Genomic DNA, 7,536 nt, shown 5'->3' with positions numbered 1-7,536 from the left:
ACACACACACACACACACACACACACACACACACACACTCAGCCAGTCAGATTGACAGGCATACACATGACAATTTATAAGAAAACTAGGAAATAGGCCAACCCCCGTACTCTTATTACTTAAAGCTCAAAATCCAGTATTTCATAAATACACACACACACACACACACACATTCCCTCAATCAATCAATCACTCACTCACTCACTCACTCACTCACTCACTCACTCACTCACTCACTCACTCACTCACTCACTCACTCACTCACTCACTCACTCACTCACACAAGGTTGTGGTTATGGCTTAGGGAACACTTCAGCTCTATTCAATCAAACAGAGTACTAGCACTGAATCAGCTAAAGGTTAATTGCACCAATGTCCTTGTGCACATATGGACGGGAAATGTGTGTGTGTATATGTGCAAGTGTGTGTTTGTAAGGATGAGTGTATCCGTTGAAGCCCTTACCCAACCAGCGCATTGAGGCAAAATGCCTTTTTGTGGCAGAAGGATTAGTGTGGACATAATCTATGTACATTTCCCCCTAAGGAGGCAGACAAGTGGCTACTAGAGTATTTACCTCCCCCAAACAGAATAGCCAGAAAATTGTTTGGAACAGGTGCATGCCACCCTGTAAGCTGACACAGACGAAGACTGTGAGAAAAATGTTTCTATGTTGACTGATTAAATACTTTTAAACAGAGATGTTGTACTCTGATGGCTTTTGTTGAATCTACTTTCGGGTCTCATCGTACTTTAATTGCAATACAGCAAATAAAAGAAACTACACATTGAAAATGAAGTACGTCTACATTCTATTACAGTTGTTCCAGACCCTAAAAGGCATTGCAAGATAAATCTGAAAGCTCACAATACGATTAATGGGAAGGAGAGCTCTAATCATTCTTTTTTTCTCTGAGTAGTGGATAGTTTTACCCCTTCAAGCCTTTAAACTATACAAGTGAGAAGGGAAATCACCTTTTTGTACTTCCTATTACTCATAAACATATTAAACTTGAGACAATGGGTCACAAGTGGACATCTCTAGGGGATAAATACCAAATAGCTTGACCAGCGTCGGTGTGGTTATAGTGATATATATTTAGTGGCTATGAACGATTAGCAATGCAATCACTGCCATTGAAGTAAGCGATCATACAAAACCTTTTAAAAGTCTGCTTGTCAGACTAAACTTACTGATCCAAAGAAAATTATTCTATGGTCGGGGTGTGTAGTAGCAGTCATTTAAATCCAGGATATGCACTCAAACCCGGGACTTGCAACAATGGTTATATCTGCAGGTGGTTGAATTGGACCTTCGTTTCAAAGCCATATTTCGCCGAGATGGTCTGGGGCCCTAAGAGTCACTGGCAGAGTGCCGGGCTGCGGCCTTGTTGACCTTCAAAGCAGAGACGAGGGCCCTCTCCATCCCGCCAGCACCACTTGTGGCAGGAAGAGAGGCTTGTTGACTGGCCCCTAATGGCGCCCCGGCCTACAGGAACATGGGTCGGTAGGTTAGAGCTGTTGCCCTGACGACCACAGGCACATTGGTCAAAGGGAGTGTGTGTGTGTGTGTGTGTGTGTGGGTGGGGGGGGGGGCAACTGATTTGACAACTGATTTGTTTTTTCTCAAGAGTAAATCCTAAAATCGCCGCTAAACTTGATGCCAGTTCACAAATGTTGACCTTTAAAACCTGTTAAAGGCCCAATGTGTTGTTTAATTACCACACAAATTGCAGGTATTCACAGGTATGTAGAGCTGGGCGTATACATCCCAAACGTTTTATAAAGTTTTATTTCAATTATTACAAATATGCATGCCGAGTATCTGCTCTGCTTGGATGAGGACAGGAGTCAAAAGGTCCACTATGGAATGGTTTTCTCATGTAAGTGGTAACTATCAGTCGGACTAGTGGAACTAGATAAGTAGGGTGAGGGCGGGACTACTGAGCGGGCACAACATTAAGATGACACTACCTATCAAGCCAGAGGGACCAGTCACTGTACTTGTCTTTGCAAGGCAGAGTTAAACTGCTGAGGATCTGCTCTTTACTCGGGTGAGAGAAGGAGTTAAAGGCAGCTTAAACATAAGTTAGGTCTGGGCTAGTTGCAGGTCAGACGACAATCTACTCACTGCAGGGCCTATTAACCTATTGAATGCATCCTTTAATGTGAATCCTGGTCACAGGGCGGATTCAAACCCAGACCTCATACTGTATCGATAACTATATGTCTGAATCTTAATTAATCAGATGGAATCATGTTTCTATTTTCCATTTTTAAATAATCCATTTATATTTTAACTTTCACATTGAATATATCAGTTGAATATCAACCAAGAGACAAGTTTAATTATTTTATCAAATGGACATGCACACCAAACACTGAACAATAGAACTGGCTACTTGATTGGGTGCTGATTTAACTAATTGTCTATCTTACTCTATTAAACGTAAAGATTTAGAGGCTATTAAAACCAGCTGTTTCACGCAATGATTGATGGCCTCATTGAATAACTGACTGACAAAGTCAAGGCAGACAAAAAAAGAGCTGATCATATGGGAGAGGCAGGTATTAATTCAGCGTGGCTCCCGCGGTGGCTCTGCCATTAAAAGTAGGGTAAACACCAGCACAAGAGACTGTCGGCTGATAGGGAGGACTTTCAACTGACACAAACCACTTGTGTCATCCTATATGTCTGTTTCCTTCTTTCTCTCTCCGCGTCTCTCACATCCACCCAGCCTGACCTAATCAGCGTTGAGTTGAGTGCTTTCGTCAACAGCACAGCCACATTAATTAGCAGCCCGTTGCTATAAGCTCATGTGTAAGCATCACTGTGTGAATGTGCGTGTGTGTTTATGTGTGTGTGTGTGTGTGCGGACTATATATCGCCACCCTCCAGACTGACCTCAGCTGGCTTCAGTCAGTCAGCTAATAAGTCAGTCAGTGAGCGTAGCCTCCTGCATGTCCAGATGGAGAGCTTTAATGGGTATAAGACACAGAGGGGGCCACACAGGTAAACTACAAGCAGCCTATACAGCCGGCAAAGCCTCCCAAAGAGTCAATGCACAATTGAATTTTGTGTGTTTATGTCTGTTCAACGTTTTTTGTTTTTTTTACAAAAAGATACACGATAATAAACATGCTACAGAACCACGTTTCCCACTCTGTATAGACAGTATCCCATTCAACCCGGCTCCAGGTGACTACGTTAATACCACAGAATTCCACCTCCACATATTTCTCAATTTCTTCCCCTGTAATGGAAAACATTATTGTCGTCAAGGCCAGCATCAGGTGTGCATTGTGAATGTGGTGTGTGTGTTTGTGTGTGTGTGTGTGTGTGTGTGTGTGTGTGTGTGGGAGGGAGGTGGGGGTAGCTCCAACTCTGCCATGTCAACTCATACTCGATGGCTTTCTAAATTAAAAATAAGAAAAAGAAAAAAGAAAAAAATGCTCTCAGGGACTTTGCTGCATTCCACTTCATGAGCACAAACAAATGGACCAAAAGGCCATTCTGGAGGGAGGAGTGGGGGAGGGGGGGTGGGGGTGCAGAAAAAGCTCCTTAAAAAAACAGAAGGAAATAAAGAGGAGAGGGGGGGAAAGGAAGCAGGCAGGCAAGAAAACCCAAGTGACTCCACTACCGATAATGAGCGGATCATTTAAAAAGCCCTCCTCAAATTGCCTTGAGGAGGAGAAGAGAAAGGAAAAGGCTTAAAAGGTTTTGAGAGATTTTGGGTGATGGACGAAGTGGTGAAGGGGGGGGAGGGTAGAGCAGGGGATGTGTAAACATGTTGGGCTGTGAGATGCACACACACTGTACGCTAACACATACAGTACATACACGGAAACACGGCTCGCTCTGGTTGTTAGAGTGCAGGTCAAACTGTCGGTGGTGTAGTTGAACTGGCACACACCATATCATATTGAGTGTGAGGGGATACAAAAAATGTATGACCGTGCCGGAATATACCATCCGCACCGTTTTTGGTCAGATGTAATTATTTTGAAGACCTTTTTAATAGCGTCAAAAGAAGAAGCTTTCCTATATTTGCGTCTGCCTTAAAATCAAAAAGCGTCAACATGTTCTTCTTGGTAAATAGCAGGTCATGGTCATACACGGTAACATCTATAAAGTGTTGCCTGACTATTTTACATTTAAAAAAAAGAGCAACAGAATGAAAATTGCCAGTTTTGTGGAATAAATGAACAAAAATACAAACGCACAACAAAAAACAGGCAATCCATTTGGACCAGATCAAATGAAATACCTCTTTACTTGACCTTGTACTTCAAAAAATAACAATTAAGACGTGTTAAGACTTTTCTTTTGGAGAGCTGCGGGAATTGTGGCACCAAAAAAAAATCAGTCCGTTAAAGTGAAGGCAGAGACTGTGTTAATATGAGGTAGGTACGTGTGTGCATGTGCGTGTGTGTGTTGTCAGCAGTGGTGTGCCATGTTGCAGTGGCAACCAGCCCAAGGCTCTGGGGATGCCAGCTAGCTGGCGGCACAATATCAACAAAGCACAACATGACACAACATGGCTGAACTGCAGCTGAGCCCACGGTGAGTGTGGTGAGGACGATTTGTGTATTTGTCAACGTGTTAGTTCGTATAGCGGGGCTGTTTGCATGTGTGTGTGTGTGTGTGTGAGTGTGTGTGTGTTTGGAGTAGATGAAAAAAGTTTCCCCATTTCGATAACTACACATTTGTACACATATACTTGTAAATTACAGTGGCCAGGGGGGCTGAATGTACTTTAGATCATATATACTTGCTGTATATGTACTGTGAATGGGGTCACTCCAGTGAAGTTATTCAGCTTTTTTTTCTTCTTTTGGTTCTCTAAGACCGTTTGCCTGATGTCAGGCAGAATTGTCAATCTATCGTTTTTTAAGTTGACAGGTGATGTGTTGCCATGACATCACTTGTGCCAGTAAGAATTGAGCAAAAGAAGAGTTAAAATTGAAAGTTAAAAAAAAAAAAACCCATAGGAGGAGAGGTCTGAAGCAGCATGCTAAATCCTTGTTTTACTCCCACTCCGCATAACTTAAGCACAGAAACAACTCTCGTTGCTTATTAGCATAAACCAATACTACTCAACTGGAAATGCCTACAAGAAAGGAATCAGTGACAAAGGAAGATAAACTCAGACAGCCAACTGAATCGCCCAGGGCTAACGGCACTAGCCCGCTTGAGGCTAACATAGATGCTCCGCGGTTTACATGAAGAAATAAAAATAAAATGATCCGTGACAGTCGGGCTCTGGTGCAGCATGAAGAGTGAAGAATCACTCAAGACCTCATCAGAATTTTTTTTTATTAAATCCCTAAATAACATCTCTTTGGTAAATGCTGGTCTGATTTTAGGAGCTACAATGGAAATGTTGCACAGTCTGTTGTGGATTGACGATGAGATATGTTTGACATGTTTGTGTAGATGTGTAGTTGAATCTCTGTGTACTATTGTGTGTACATTCTGTGTTTATTTCACCAAATGCACTCCCTTTCTTTTTGAAGGGAGATACCATTGCTTTTACCGTGGTCCCTGTCTGGGAATGGGGATTGGGGAGACTGATCCCTGTGGGATTACTTTAATATTACTTCCATTTAGTTTTTAATGTTTGACATGCTGTACTCGCTCTGTGGCAATCTGATAGGGCAGCAAAGAGGCCACAGGCCTGAGTCTCAACCCAGAATCTCGTAGATGTACGACAGAAGTAAATATTACTTTTTGCCTGGACATGAAAGCAGAGTGCTGCTCCGTACTTTTAATCGATGTATAACAGCCTCGACAGCAGCATCAGTGTTTGTCTGTACCGGTCCATCATTCATCACGGTTCCGGTGCACAATGCTTAACACAATAGTGGTGCTAATTGGCTAATCGTTAGCCCCCCTCCTGCACCCATTGGTGGGTTACTTTTGAATTGAGAAACATGTTTCAAGGCCCGATACCAGATGAATTGACTCGTACTTGGTGAAATGGGTGGTTTCAAAGGTCAAAGGTCGCTGTTTTCAGTGACAAAGCTCCACTGTACACTATCTACCCAGCCACCAAACGTCAGGCTGACAAAGTTAGCGACTAGATGGAGAGCACAGTGGTGCATTTAGCTGCTAAACAGTTAGACATTCCCCCCAGGAGTTTGTAGAGCCATACAAAGGGAGATAACATTGAATTTACATTGGCCACGAGGCAAGAAACACAACTTCAAAGGAGCGCTTCTACTGCACTGTGTCTATATGTTTAAATATCCAACTATTTGCTTAAACATATCATGGCATTATGTTATGTGTTGACAATAACCTTCATATAATTATGATTGTGGATTTAAGGAGCCACATGCAAATGCTGAAAGCGCAGGCAACTGAAGAAAACGCCGGCACTTTGACAACACGTATGTCTCATTCAGAAAAGCCGCCGCAAACGAATTCACAACACAATATATAACCACACTGCAAATAGGAAAAATGCTTTCTCTGCCAATGTGATAAAACGCACGACGCTCGTTTGCGTTGAGGGCGCTAAAGCAAACGTTCGAATCCCTTCCCTGTTAACGGCAATTTTGTCTCCCTTCATCAGCCGTAATCACTTCCTTCCCCACTTTACTCTCTGTTCCCTTCCTCCCTCTGTCCCCCTTTCTCCCCCTCTCCTCTTCTCCTCTCCATCTTGACACAGTGCACTGAGCCTAATCGTGGATAATTGGGTGGGAGGGGCAGTGGGCCAGCCTTGCCTTTGTGTGCAAAGGGCAAGTGGTCAAGTTAATGGGGCCCTTGTGTCGAGCCTAGAGCACTCTCTCTCTCTCTCTCTCTCTCCTTTTTTCTCTGTGCGATCGCTCACTCCGCCAGTCAATCTCAGTCTCTCTGTCAGCGTCTCCTTTCTTTCACGGCTGAAGCTTTTTTTCCCTGCTGTTTCGATCTAGTTTCGCTTCATTTCCAGAGGTCTCACTTCGCCTTTCCTTCCAGCCATTCACTGTGTCTTGTTCAATTTCTTTTCTCTCCTCCTCCTACCCTGCCCTCTTGTCTTTTCCAGCCCCTCTCTCCCTCTCTTTGCCTCTGTTTTCAGCTTTTCTCTTCCCTCTGTCTCTCCAGTGTTGGGGAGGAGAGAACAGACCTCTTTAAAATATCAAAAGACAGATCAGGAGGCCTCGCTGGTCCCGCCCTTTCTGCTAACTCTCCCTCCCTCCTTCTGACTGATAAACAGAAGAGTGAGCCTGCAGGATTAGCTGCTGTGCACTGCCTTCCCTCCCTCCCTCCCGTATCCCTCTCTCTTTTCTTCCTGTGGAGGGGTAGACTGTTGACTGGGCTTGATATGTGCGTGTGTGTGTGTGTGTGTGTGTGTGTTACCTTGTCTGGCATCAGCTTAGCCTGCGGGAGGCCATTGTGTTAGAAACAGGCCACAACCAATCTGGGCCCGAAGGAAACTTTATTACATCTGTGAACATTTAACACGGGGTTGTTAACAATGGAACTGACATTTCATACGAGTAGCTTTGTCAAACGCCACGTGATAAACATTTATTATATTATTCATCAGAGGAAA

The sequence above is a fragment of the Eutrigla gurnardus genome, assembly GCF_963514095.1.
Source record: "Eutrigla gurnardus genome assembly, chromosome: 11".
NCBI classification, from domain to species: Eukaryota; Metazoa; Chordata; class Actinopteri; order Perciformes; family Triglidae; genus Eutrigla; species Eutrigla gurnardus.
The sequence above is the reverse complement of the archived record's forward strand: the minus strand, read 5'-3'. Positions refer to the sequence as shown.